This window comes from Electrona antarctica (assembly GCF_951216825.1).
Source record: "Electrona antarctica genome assembly, chromosome: 22".
NCBI lineage: Eukaryota > Metazoa > Chordata > Actinopteri > Myctophiformes > Myctophidae > Electrona > Electrona antarctica.
In genome coordinates, this window is record NC_136805.1 from 13,132,978 (window position 1) to 13,148,234 (window position 15,257).

General features: G+C 43.2%; 1 protein-coding gene across 3 annotated transcripts in view; it reads right to left on the reverse strand.

Moving 5' to 3' along the window:
* The window catches only part of chrm3b (cholinergic receptor, muscarinic 3b), a 118,902-nt gene that overhangs the window by 84,060 nt on the left and 19,585 nt on the right, over window positions 1-15,257 (reverse strand). The gene's annotated exons all lie outside the window — the stretch shown is intronic.

The following is a 15,257-nucleotide window of genomic DNA, read 5'->3' on the forward strand; positions in this document are numbered from 1 at the left end:
ATCAAAAACGTATGCAAATTACAATATGCAAAATCACAATATCCAGTCTAATGCTTATAGGCCTAATACTGATAGAAATGTTTGCACAACGGAAAAGTTATTTGTTCAACCGCGTAAAACTGCGTGGCTCATGCAAAGTATCAATTTGATCCAACATGAAACCTACATTTATAACAGTGAAGGGCCCTTTACTTTAGTGTCACCCGGCTCTGAATCTCGTCAGCTATCATCTCCCTTCATGTTTGTTATGAAATAACCGCATAGAATAGCAGCGTGACTGGGCGCCGTGACGTAAAATAACCGCCGTAACACGTGTTACAGTACTTGTTCCCTCAGTGACACACTGCACATCCATCTGATCATCCTCATCTCTGCTCTGTATAGCTTCTCTGTTCTCTTCATGCTCCACCCTCAGGGCCCGTGTCTCACTTCCATACGTCATGCCACGTCTGACACAGGCTGAGTACACTTGCCCTTTCATCTTCAGGGATGGGGCCTTGGATGTTAGCAGTTCTACTGCCTCTAATTGTTTGATCCAGTGTTGCGCCGCTGCGTAATACGACATCCCCGCTATTTGTTTTATGTGTCTAAATCGCATCGCATTAATACTAATAAAAAAAGTCCGCCTCTGCCGCGCAGCAGAGGGAGTTAGATTCATGTTATGATGACGAAACCGGGCCTCCCAGCCCCCTCCTTTCTGCTTGGCAAGATGGCGGGTGGTGCGATCGTTCAAAAACAAACTGAGGAACGGATCTGGACCGGATTTTTACGGATCAAACGCCCAAATACTTCAGCGTATGATCTAAAGGTAATAAAACAATCCAGGGAGCGTAGGATATTTGATTAAAAGGCGGGTTCCGCGGGTTGTGGCGTCAAACTGTTAGAATACATTTATTCACACCAATTGACTCAAAATGTAAAGCTACTGTAAGCAACAATAGAAAAATGTATGCTGAAATGGCAAGAAACACTATACAGTATGCAATAAACAAACACTATAGCAATATATTAAATAGCAATTATTCAATCGACAGTGAAGGACGGTAGACGCTCATTAACGCAAATGTTAAGCTACCACTTGCTGTAGGTTCACTAACTTCACTTTTTAAAAGAGGTGGTGAATGGACTCCGACATCTCTTGGTACCGCTAGTGGTACAATTGCCAGGTGCATTCGGCTCTGGGTAAATTTTTTTACGGTACGGGTCGGTCAAATTGGACCCGTGAATTAGTGTCAGGAACACAGATTAGACCAATGCTGGGGACAGTGTCATGGCTGCCGGCTGTTCTTAATAGCTACTAGGATGGGATAAACGCTGAGGATGCATTTCCCCACAGGGATCAATACAATATTACCTAGCTTTACTGACTCACAATCTGTGCACATCATCTGAAATGAAATATTTATTGGATTAGTCATATTATTGTAATATTGCGGTCTTTCAAAGCTCCAAGAGCAGGTCATACAGTTTGTCCTGCAGCCCCCCTGCTGTGTGTGTGTCACCTTGTCCCAGTGGGCATTCTGTATTTGTAATCATTTAAGCAATAACTGCGACAGTATGTTGGGGAATGGACACGAGAAACAAATGTTAAGTGAGTGCACACACACACACACACACACACACACACACACACACACACACACACACACACACACACACACACACACACACACACACACACACACACACACACACACACACACACACACACACACACACACACACACACACACACACACGTCCCTAGTAACCAACCTGCTTAGAAGAAATGTCAATATTAAATCAGATAAGGCTCCTTATCTGTCTCTCTCTCTCATAGTATGTTATTATAGACAGTATTGTCTCTGTCTGGTTGAAACCTCTTATGTCAAAAGCAGCAAAAGCAGCAGATCCACAAGCTCAAAACGCGCCACATTTCGAGCTTCTGTTACTTTTGATACTTCTGTGTGATGCTGTAGTTATTATGATTGTCTTCCCCTCCATCTCTCTCCCCGTTTCCTGTCAACCTACTGTACTATTTATCAATAAAGGAAAGAACCCCAAAACGTATACAAAAACCAGTAAGACGCCTTAAAGGAGAATTCCATGCTAGAAGGCTTTCTTACCTTTCTTTGTAGTTGTTACGTCCCCACCAAAGAGGTCCATGTGTTCTTTTGTGCAAAAACTCCTTATTGGCTATTTCCCCTACCATAAGCCCTCAATGAATTGCATTGAATTGGGCTATGGGGTGTTGTGCTAATTCGCTTATTTCCATCGAAATAAGTAGTAAAGTGTGCCGCTTGGGATATTATTTACATTATGAAGAGAGGATATATACAAAAAAAATGGAGCGATGGAAATAAGCGAATTAGCACAACACCCCATAGTCCCATTCAATTCAATGCAATTCATTTAGGGATTATGGCAGGGGAAATAGCCAATAAGGAGCTTTTGCACAAAATAACACCTGGACCCCTTTGTTGGGGTACAAAGAAAGGTAAGAAAGCCTTTTAGCATGGAATTCTCCTTTAAGGGGCGAGAAGCGACCGCAGGAGCAAGTGGAAGTGGGGTGGTGGGTTGTCAACATAAATACAGACATCCGTGCATGAGAGACATGGTGGGGGCGGACATTAAATGACGATAACGTTTGCGTGCAGTTGAGCATAATAATGAGAATCATGTAGCAGAGTAGAAACGCCTGTAACGCAACCTGCAGCTATTTAAAAAAAGGTTTTTTGAATTCAGACTCTCGGAGTTCTACAGAAGCCTATGGGAAGTGAATGGGAAGTCCCTGACAGTCAAAATGACAAAAGCGATCTTTATACTTAGGCACAAACCAACTATTTCATTAACAATATTGATGTAACTAAGAGATTCGACGAGTTAGCTATATTTTATATACACAGATTAATAAGGAATCAGCAAAAGTCCTGATGTGACATTTTCTGGTTTAATGCGGGCGGTCGCTTAGCGCTCCGCTGTTACTCCGGAGCTGTACTTCTGGAGTGGGCGGAGCCTAGTGCACGTTCATGTGTTTGGCCCAATGCTGCTCGAAACTGCAATAGCACATTGTGTGTGTGTGTGTGTGTGTGTGTGTGTGTGCGCGCGCGCGCGTGCGCGCGTGCGTGCGTGCGTGCGTGCGTGTGTGTGTGTGTGTGTGTGTGTGTCAAGCAGTATTACATGAAGAGCATGACAAGGCATTACATGAACAGTGTGTGACGGAAGCATTACATGAAGCGTGACAGGCTTGAGCTCAGTGAGCGTAGCATAACGGAAGTGCATTACAGGCAAGCACTCTATAGTTGGCCCATAGAAAGCCATGTATGCAAGCACTACAGGCAAAGAGTACAGGAAGTGTGACATGCAACCTGGAATAAATTGGAAAAGTAGAAATTGAACATCATCCAAGTATGAAATGGAGTAAGTAATCAAACTAATCGATTGAATCGATATAATATAAAATAAATCAAAAGTAATCGACAGTTGACAATATACCGATTGAATGGCATGTACAGTAATTATAGGCGCAAGTTTTTTCATGTTCTATCTTTCTCCATCTCTCAGTCAATTCCATCCCTCCTACTCTCTCTGGTTGCTTGGCTGCTTGATCAGCCTCTCGTTGTCTGATGCCTCCACCTCACCGTTGCATCTCACTTTCTCGTTGCCAGGCTTCCAGATATCTCTGCCCTGAGCGTGCGCTCTCTACCCCCCCCCCCCCCCCCCCCAACCTATATCCAGGTGTCAATGTTTCTGCTCAGTTGAGCTGAAATGAGTTGAAAAGCTCCTTTCTGATGTCTACCTGCAGAAACGCATGAGCCGCAGGAACAGGCTTCTCTCTCTCTCTATCTCTCTCTCTCTGGTGTGAGAGACAGATTATCAGGATATATTTACTGTATATTAGGGGTGTGCTGAAATATCGATATGGCGATATATATCGATACGTCCTCCCGCGATAAATAATCGATATTGATTATTCAAATATCGATATTAAAAAAACTAAAAAAAAAACTCTATTAATTTAGTGTTTGAGTGGTGCAACCACTATAGACAGCTATGTGTGTGTCCCTCCTTGTGTCCAAGCACGAAAATAGCATTTTTTCAGTTCCAAGTATTTTGTAGTTGCAGATATCGTGATATATCGTTGATGAAATTTCATACAATATATTGATATCGCAAATATCGCAATATATTGAATATCGTGATATTATCGTTATCGAGGGCCTAATATCGCAATATATATCGTAAGGTACCCATATCGTCCCACCCCTACTGTATATACAGCAGTACTTTTCAAACTGCTCAAAAAGTTCAGTGCTCAGTTCCAATAACAACAACAATATGAAATGTTTGCCTATAATGACGTGCCCGATATAGGAACAACAGGTTAAAAGCTCAGTGCTCAGTTCCAACAACAACAACAATATGAAATGTTTGCCTATAATGACGTGCCCGATATAGGAACAACAGGTTAAAAGCTCAGTGCTCAGTTCCAACAACAACAACAATATGAAATGTTTGCCTATAATGACGTGCCCGATATAGGAACAACAGGTTAAGAGGGTAACAGTATTGTTTTATATTCATCAGGAAATATACCTCTGTACTAAAGTAGCTGAGTAACTTTTTGTAAAGTTGTGATTTTATATAGTTGTATAATACCTATTGTTAGAGCGCACATTCCGTATTCTGTACATTTCAGGTCATTTATTTATCTGCTATTTTCAATAGATTTTCTACACATTCTGAACTTGTGAAATGGGACAATATGAGTACTTTTACTTTTAGTACTTTAAGTACATTTTGATGCCGATACTTTTACTCAAGTACATTTTCAATTCCGTACTTTTACTTGTAACGAAGTAGTTCTAAATTGCAGTATTGGTACTTTTACTTGAGTAAAACAATTGAGTACAAAATCCCGAAAGGGGCCTGTCACACGTGTTTGTCACAAAATCCCGAAAGGGGCCTGTCACACGTGTTTGTCACTAAATCCCGAAAGGGGCCTGTCACACGTGTTTGTCACAAAATCCCGAAAGGGGCCTGTCACACGTGTTTGTCACTAAATCCTAGTGTGCCCTGCTGGCACACGTTGGGGAACCAGTGAAGTAGAGAGACCCTGGCACCACTCCCTGCTCGTCTCCCTCTCTGAAGTATAGAGACCCTGGCACCACTCCCTGCTCGTCTCCCTCTCTGAAGTATAGAGACCCTGGCACCACTCCCTGCTCGTCTCCCTCTCTGAAGACACTCAGACTCACGGAACACCAATAAAAAACAAAGCCATTAAAAACACATCTATGGTATTAAGCTAAGTGAACTCATGCCATAGAATTGAGGAACTGAGTGATAACCCCCACCCCCGCTAGCATTAACAATTACTTTTCTTGCTCATGCCCCATTCGTCTGTGTCAATAACCAAAACAATTCAATCAGAGTATTGCACTTGGTCGTAACCTTCCCACAAAGAGAATTTATGAGCCATGTTTAATACCCTCTATATCCAGTCTACCTACACCACAGTGCGTGTGTGTGTGTGTGTGTGTGACTGTGTGTGTGTGCGTGGCTATTAAGCCAAATTACTTTCCATAGCCTTACGATGATCAGATTCAGATTGTATTAATGACACGAAAATGAAAGTTAAGCAATATACAGTTAAAGCTCACAACACATTATGAGCTTTATGTTCCCACATCTATACAAGAGCACCTTTATGCAAAAGTATATTTGTATATGCGTGTGTGTGTGCATGTGTGTGTGTGGTATGTTCTTATACGCTGTACGAGTACGAGTGAAGAGTATGACTCACAATCATTGACTGGGAGGGATGGTGAATGAGATGGAGGAAGACAAAGAGCAACAGACAACAACAACAAACGGCCAGCGGGAGAGTGAGATGAAGATCGCACAGCTTTTGTATCACCTTGCAGGGACGTGTACGCATAGACAGGGACGTGTACGCATAGACAGGGACGTGTACGCATAGACAGGGACGTGTACGCATAGACAGGGACGTGCACGCATAGACATCAAAGCAGGCTTGAGCCCCTGCTCTTTTACCCGTCTGCAAAAAACTGCCCTCTCCAGACTATGAATGCAGAATTTACTATGGTATTTTTCAATAGCTAAATTATAACATAATGTTTAAAACACCAAAAGGGGTTCCCGCACAAAATGGGTTAAAACAAGAAACCGGCTAAAACAAGGGTAACAGGGGTCTCCCCGTCTCTCCGGCTCTTCAATAAAACAAAATACATTTCTGATGGGTTGCCAATTTACCCATTTAAACAGCTTCAATTTTATAGTGTTCCAATTCGCCAAAAACGTTAATATTTCAATTGCGATGCGATGAAAAATCACAAATCATATCCGAACTGGATGGTCAACACCACGGACAGCGCTCGTAGTTTCAGAGAAAACAGCGAGGGAATATCCTATTTTAAATGGGACTCTATGGGATGCGCACGCATGTGTTTCCTGGGGCTGGAGTTATGCAAGGCATTGCCTAGCAACCGGGCAAGTGTTAAAAGTAGATTTTCAGCTAAACTGTTTCATATCGATAAAGTACATTAATTGACGGAGAATTCCGACAAAGGCAGACAATGGTTGGATTTGAATTGACGGAACACTCCATCAAAGGCATCGAATGTGTTTAAATAGCTGATCATCACGACAATGTTGTGCTAAAATAATAAAGTAAAAATCGTTCATTAATCATAATTGAGGCAAAAGTTTGAAAAAATCATAATGATGCAACACGTGTGTAAGCTTATAGATTGGCTATTTTCAGCTATAGCATATTTAATGTAGAGCGGAAACAGAAATGACACCAGTACAGAGCCCTGAGGGACAACGTATGCGGTTTATGTGGTTACGGTGAAGTCACACACCCGAAATCCAATTGTCTCACTCTTGGTTTTCCTCCAGGTATCGCTCTCTTCCCTCTCCCTCTCCCCATCCCCCCACCCACACGCTTACAGTCAAAGTGTTTGTGGCTTGTAGCCCTCACTGTATTAATTGATGTTTCCCTTGACGACACGCACTGTTGAGCACGGCATCAGAATGTTGCCAAGGCACTCTCCGCTTCTTAACGCACGAATGTATGTGTGTGTGTGTGTGTGTGTGTGTGTGTGATCACAGCCACTTATTTTTTTCTTTTTTAAACAGGTTTATTGATTTATCTGTTTATTGTATTTTCAAAGCAAAATGTATTCACATATAGTTTTCCCCCACAACCACATGGCAGCACTAAATACTAAAAAAAATCTTCAAAGAAACATCAGGAAATGTCCATAAATACAAAGCAAAAAAAAAAAACTAAAAAAAGCACATTACATACAGTTAAACAAACAAATGCACAATGTCCCATCACAGTTCCTTACCCCCACCCTACAGCTGACTACTAATGAACCACTATACAGTACATCCAAAGCCTCTTCAATATCACCTCGCTTAATGACGTCCAAGAACCTCTCCCATATCTTATAGAATACAGCAGGTTTCTTCCTAATTACATACGTTAGTTTCTCATGTGCCAAACCGGTCGTTAAATTCCTCAGCCAAAAGCCGATCGTAGGGGACATTCTTCCAACATAGTGCAATTGAGCGTCTGGCCTGTAACAGGCAAAGGTCAGTCATTATTTTTTCTTTATCACAGCCACTTCTAAACATGAATGTGTGTGTGTGTGTGTCTGTGCGCACTCACATGAGTGCATGCCATATAATCACAGCCGTTTCTAAACACTTGTGTGTGCGCGCGTGCGCGCGCGCGCGTGCGCCTAACATATAATTTCATAGTGTAATATTTATGTGCATACAGACAGAGGTGGAAACATCAGAGTCATATTAAGAACATAGAATGAAGAGATAAAATCACACCATAATGTGAAGTGAGCGGTGGCTTTGGAGTCAAGTACAGTTGTTGACTTAATAGATTGTTTAACCACTGGGTGTAATGCAAAAAATAATAATAATTTACATATATATTAGGCATGAATGCAGGGAGCTCAGTTTTAAAGAAGTGGAGTTTATTATTACGCACGCGCACACGCACCCACACACACAGCGCAGGTACAGTGGGGGTCTGTGCGGGGGTCCGTGGGTACAGTGACTCAGACTCAAGTGTGTTACTCATGTCACAGTATGCCACAGTTTTCGCTGCAGCGTCAGTCCAGTACATCGCTTCCTCAAACTAAGGAGTGTACCAAGGTTCAAACTTCACCTGCGTTAATCGCACGTTAAAAACAATATCGCCGTTAAAAGGAATTTGTGTTCACGCGTGAAGCTCAACAGTGCCACTTCAGGTCAGACAAACATACAGACAGACACGCATAGCTGTGCATAGGAGACTGTGTGCCACCGTAAATCGATTACTGAACAAACAACTAGATCCTGTAACAGTACCAGGCTCACACTTGTGCAATGAAATCTGAATCCCCCACATCAGAAAGAGAAGCATTTTATTTGCCAAGTACAACATCATGCCAGTACAAGTTTCTGTGGGTGGTACCAGTGCAGCAAGTAAGAAACACTTTATAGCGAATACAGTAGAAAATACCAAACAAAAACCCAGGACCCAGTGCTGAAGAAATCGAGAAATGGAAGAGTACACTATCGCTCTACATAATGCATTCAACTTTCAGTCAATATGTACATTTGCCGCCATGAATACCAACGAAGTCGCCCTTTTACCAACCCCCACCGGGCATACACAGCCGATGGACCTGCTCAGCCTGGTATTCCTAAAGTAACCTAAGTAAATTATGCTTAAAGGCTAAACCGAACCTTATTCCTAACCTTAACCCTATAGTAAAACGGTGCCAAAACCTAACCCTATTCCTGAACTTAACCCCAGTAAAACTATGCCTAACCCTAAACTTATGCCTAACCTATTCTCAGTAAAACAAAATAAAGAATACAAGAACCGCTGCACCGAACGGTCAGCGTGAGGTCGGCGGGAAAAAACGAGGGCGAGATGGATTATGGGTGACGGTACCCGTTCCGCCTCCATAGGCTATATCATCAAACATAAGTACAGTACTTCGTAGACCGGGCCACCAGGGTCCCCAGAGGTCTCCTGGGGAAAAGGACCGGGCTCCTTTTTGTCCCTCTACACCCAATACCTTTGTTGAGAATAGCGATGCCCCTGGCCTGCTCTAAACAGGATATAACTGCACTTTTGAAATGCACATAAACAGCACTTTATTATACTGTGCTGGTACATTTTAAAGGATTGCACCATGGCACTTAATTTAATATATTATGTACTGTGCTAGTAACTCTCAGATGAATTGCATGTCATACAGTAATTTTTTTTGTCAATGTTGTATTTTAGTTTTGGTCTGTTTCATGATGATTTTTAGATGGTTATGTTGCACTGCAAGTGACTGAGGTGGAACAGTATTTCATATTCTTTATGTACAGTAGGCCTACTGTATGAACAGGGAAATTGACAAATAAGTGATTCAGATTATTTTTTTTAAACAAAATATAATGTTTTCCCCAGAATGGGTTCATGTGGTTAATGGCTTTTTACAGGTAGCAAGCGGAAATGTTACATAGCTGTGAAGCAAGTAGCGTTTGTCAGGCAGGATTCAGTACTTTTGTTCGTTTGAAAGATAAAAGGCAAAAAAAAGAAAGAAAGGAAATCGACAACAAAAGAAACAGTCACCCTGTCTGAGGTACTGCTAATTACATGATGGCAGCCTTTGTTTGCATCGTACATAAGAAACAAAGAGGAGTTAGTGAAGTGACGCACAAGTCATTTATGGACAAAAAAAACACATATTGGTGATTGAGGGGGCGGACGTTCACTGGCCAAGTGCTGCGTTCCCCTGGCTCATGCATGTTACTGCGCTGCGATAGCCATCTCCTAGCTACAGGCTGGTTAATTAAAACTAGAGATTGTGGAAGGCCAGGGATCATTGCCTTCAAACCCTCCGGACAAACTAAAATGGCAATGTCGATTGACAGCGTGGAGGAGAGGACCGTTTAGAAAAACACAGGGCGAAATGCAAGAAAAACAGGAACAGAGATAAAGAGATAATTAGGAGCCCCAGCATCTTTTCTAAACATATAACATGACAGGAAATGGTTAATACCTGCACCACACACAGGCTGTGCGGCGCGGCCGTGTGACACGGGATCCAACATGGTATAAGCAAGGACTGAGAGACTTTTCCCCACACTGTCAAATGTGTCGGGCAGCGGTGGCCGAACGGTTTGCGGAGCGGTCTTGTTATCGGAAGGTCGCCAGTTCGTATCCCCGGACCGGCACGTTAAAATTACCCTAACGTGCCTTGCTCAAGTGCCCTTGAGCAAGGCATTGAACCCCTACCATGAAATGTTCTATGAGCAGGGTCTGGCTGTAAACAAGTTCGTCGAGCTTAGTCCATTCACCCTGGGTAAACAAAGAACTTTGCTTTGCTTTGCTTCACGTCATGCAGTCCATCATGTCACCATGTGGAACAATTTGGCCTTGGTGAAACATTCTTGCTGTGAAAGTGATGAGTTAAAATATTACAGTACATTTCTGCGCATGCACTTACCCATCCTAGCTATTAGAAGTAGTGGGCAGCGGTAAAGGTTTTAAGTGTCTTGCTCAGGGACACGTCGATACATGGGGACCTTCTGTTATGAGCCCCGCATACTTCCCAATGCACCATGCCTTTGCCGCTAGCCTTCTATGCTATTCTCTATTTCTCTTTTAAGAGTCTTTTTTCCTTCATGGAGATGCTGTAACACGCACGGGGCAACGGAACACAATCACATAAGTTGGACTGAACACAGTGTGTGTGGGTGTTCTTGATGCCTTTACTATCGTAAAATCGATATAAATTGATATGAATCCCGACGATATGCATCGATTAATAATAAAAATTACACACACACACACACACACACACACACACACACACACACACACACACACACACACACACACACACACACACACACACACACACACACACACACACACACACACACACACACACACACACACACACACACACACACACACACACACACACACACACTATTTTTTTAGGGGGGCTAGTGAATTATGGTGTGTGTGATATGAAATGTGAGCTTTAATAATATTCCATCATATTCAAATGCTTGGAGAGACTCCATGCAGTCACTTTCAGTAGTAGAGCACTGCAGAGGGGAGCTGTGTGTGCAAGTAATATGTACACACACGCACGCACAGCTGGTCTCAAACAACAACTCAAAAACTGTTGCCTGGATTTGATTGCCATGGAATTTACTGTCCACCTTCATGCTGTCTCATTGACTATCTAGAGATTTTCACAAACACATGACCTCTTTCATCCTGCACATCCCTTGGGAGAAAGTTTAAGTTTCCAGTTGCACACAATATTTCTCTAAATCGAATGGGTGGATTGCCGTGAAACTTGCTTGCGTGTTCATATTCACCATCGTCTGATCCATGGTGACCCATGGCCTGACCTCTAGTGCCATCCTTGTGCACTGACACAGACCTTATCTCAAAATCTAACGGGAGATCACAGGATGAACCCCACAGGCCGTATATCGGAGATCAATCCAATCCAGCATGCTTGTGCGGCAACTATACATTTGTACAGCGATTTCAATATGTCACTGTATCAGGCTATATTAATAATACGTTTATTTAGGTGGTAGAATAGAATGCACTCTGTATCTAATATGCCACTATTTCTACTTAGACAGGACATTATGCATACCTGACCAGCTCAGGCACAGAGGGCCTGGTCTGATCTGCCATCATTTTACTGTCATTTCATGTATATCGTAATTCTATTTTAACATGGTATCACTCTACCACTTATTCTGTACTGTTCTCTAATCCAGGGGTTCTCAACGTTTTTGGCCGGGGACCCCCGGAAATGCTTTGGCAATGTCTCGGGACCCCCGCCCCGCCCCCTCCCGACCCCCAATATAAATGGACTGCTACAATAACCTTAATAATAGAGACAATACACCATAAATAAATACTGAAACCAGATATAATCATTAGGGAAGGTGTATGCATGTACTATGTGTACTATGTAAACTCTTCATTTCCACTTTCCAGCCATTCAGTTGCAAAAGAAAAAGAAAAAGATATATATATATATTTTGAAAATAATTTGGGGACCCCCCAAAATAATTTGGGGACCCCCCAAAATAATTTGGCGACCCCCCGAGGGGTCGCGACCCACGGGTTGAGAACCCCTGCGAACCCCTACCCTTACTTGTATCAACACATGTAGAGGGTGATACAGAGGTGATTATATATATATATATATATATATATATATATATATATATATATATATATATATATTTTAAGACATGAGAACTCCCATTCAGTATAAAATATAAAAATACATCTCAAACGTTACAAAGTCTGTCTCCCAACACCTACTTCTTTTCAGGGGTGTCAGATAGAGACCGCTCTTCCCTATATTAAACATCCTATAAGTTGCCCAGCATGCGCCCGGGGCCACATCCATATCTGCTGCAGACATGACATTTTGTTCTTGATTAGTTCCATCTGGAGGGGAAGCGGTTCTTGCAGTCCAAAACGATGCATCTGTGTCACATCAGGACAGTCCATGCTTCCCCCCCCCCACATCTGACCCATTAAGACCTGAGGCTGATTCTACAAAATGCTAAATGCAGGAGTTCTCGAACCTTTTCATGCCAAGGACCCCCAAAATGATATGTCCCTCCCCTGCCCCCCCTCTAAAAGATTGTGTTTAAAAATCCAAAATGATACAAAAAAAAAAAAAAAACATAAATAGCATATGTCTGCAAGCTCACAGCGACAGCGTGGCACAAGGTTATGCGCTTTGAGCTCGTAGATCTGCTATTTTTGAATAGCCAACAGTACAATCTAAAATGACACTTTCTCGGTTTGAAAAAAATATATGAAACTAGATTAATAAGCAAGGTTAAAGGTATGGATTACTCCGAGTGGAATAGTAAGAGAGTGGCGACACGCTTTGATCTCGCTGCAAAACAGATGCCTATGGGCTATCGTTCCAAACATCGGAACTATCCCATTGAGATAGAATGAGCACTTCTGCATTCCATTGTTACAATAGGAGTCAACGCTAGTGTCGCCCACTCTCTTACTAGATTACTCTGGGATTACACAGTGATTGGACATGATTCATTATAAGATAATGTACCATGACTGTGAAAACTATGTTCAGATTAATATGATTAGAGCGAAAACAATTCCATTTGCCCGACTTCAAGGCCTGAACTGAACACTAGATTAACTGAACTATAAAGAGTTATATATTTTCAAATAGATGTAGTAGACCTCTCTAGCTTTCCCACCATGATAGGCTTACAGTATCTCTTACAGTATCTAAATCATACAGTATCTAAATCATCTTTTTAGGTGTAGGCTTTTTGAATTATGAACCACAAGGCAAGAAGACAAATGCACTGTAATGGCCAGACTAATTTGCATTCCAGAGAACAGCAAAATAATCAAATACAACATCATACACTATAGGAGGCAAACATTTGGCAAGCTCACGTTGTGATGCGTTGAGAGCTTGTAGATTTGCTATTTTTGCTGCGAGTTGAAAAACAAATATACATTACATTACATTACATTACAGTCATTTAGCAGACGCTTTTATCCAAAGCGACTTACAATAAGTGTTTTCAACATAGGTAGGGAACAAAAACTACTAATCACCAGAAGTTTTTAGTGCATTTTCTGCAAAAACAAGCAACCAAGAGTATACCTAGCGCTAAGGTAAAAGTGCAATATATCAGCTACCTATTTCCTTAACCAGATGAGACAAAATAGCTAAATCAAATGAGCATGAGCTAAAACAATTAAGTGTATCGACTAAACAAGATCCAATAAACAATACAACAATAGAAAACAAGCGTTCGTACAACTAGTTAACAACAAGTAGGTCAGGCAGAGAGGAAGGGTAGTGTTTCCTGAAGAGGTGGGTTTTCAACCTGCGGCGAAATATGGGCAGTGACTCTGCTGTCCTAACATCAGTGGGGAGTTCATTCCACCACTGTGGGGCCAGAACAGAAAAGAGTCGTGACCGTGTGGATCGGCCAGAAGGACCCTTGAGTGACGAGGCAATCAGTCGCCCCGAGGTGGCAGACCGAAGTGGTCGGGCAGGGGTGTAGGCATCGACCATAGCCCGGAGATAGGAAGGAGCTGTTCCTTTCACTGCCCTATAGGCTAACACCAGGGTTTTGAACTGGATGCGGGCCGCTACGGGGAGCCAGTGTAGAGAACGGAGAAGGATGGTTGTGTGGGAGAACTTGGGGCGGTTGAACACCAGACGAGCCGCAGCTTTCTGAACAAGCTCCAGAGGTCTGATGGCAGATGCCGGAGCACCAGCAAGGAGGGAGTTGCAGTAGTCCAGGCGGGAGATGACGAGAGCCTGGATGAGCACCTGGGCTGCCTTCTCCGTGAGGAAGGGGCGAATCCTCCTGATGTTGTAGAGGAGGAATCTGCAGGACCTTGTCACTGATGCGATGTTTGCCGAGAACGTCAGTTGATCGTCCAGGGTCACACCCAGATTTTTCGCAGTCCGAGTTGAGGTCACCACAGCATTATCAATGGTGATGGCCATGTCTCGGTGCGGACAGCCCTTCCCCGGGAGGAACATCAGCTCGGTCTTGTCCAGGTTGAGCTTCAGGTGGTTTGTCGACATCCACGCCGAGATGTCAGCCAGACAAGCAGCAATGCGTGCCTCCACTTGGGTATCAGAGGGGGGGAATGAGAGGATCAGCTGGGTGTCATCGGCATAGCAGTGGTAGGAAAAGCCATGGGAGTGGATGACAGCACCCAGAGATGTAGTGTAGAGAGAGAAAAGAAGAGGACCCAGAACCGAGCCTTGGGGAACCCCAGTTGTGAGCCTGTGTGGTTCTGACACAGACCCTCTCAGCATCACCTGGTAGGAGCGACCCGTCAGGTAGGATGCAAACAGGGAGAGTGCAGAGCCTGAGACACCCATCCCCTCGAGGGTGGAGAGGAGGATCTGATGGTTCACCGTGTCGAACGCTGCAGACAGGTCCAGGAGTATCAGGACGGAGGAGAGAGAGTTCGCTCTAGCGGCATGGAGCGACTCCGTCACTGCCAGCAGGGCAGTCTCTGTCGAGTGACCCACTTTGAAACCAGACTGGTTGGAGTCCAGGAGGTTGTTCTGGTGGAGATAGGAGGACAGTTGTTTAAAGACAGCACGTTCGAGAGTTTTAGATAGGAAGGATAGAAGGGAAACCGGTCTGTAGTTCTTGATCTCAGAGGG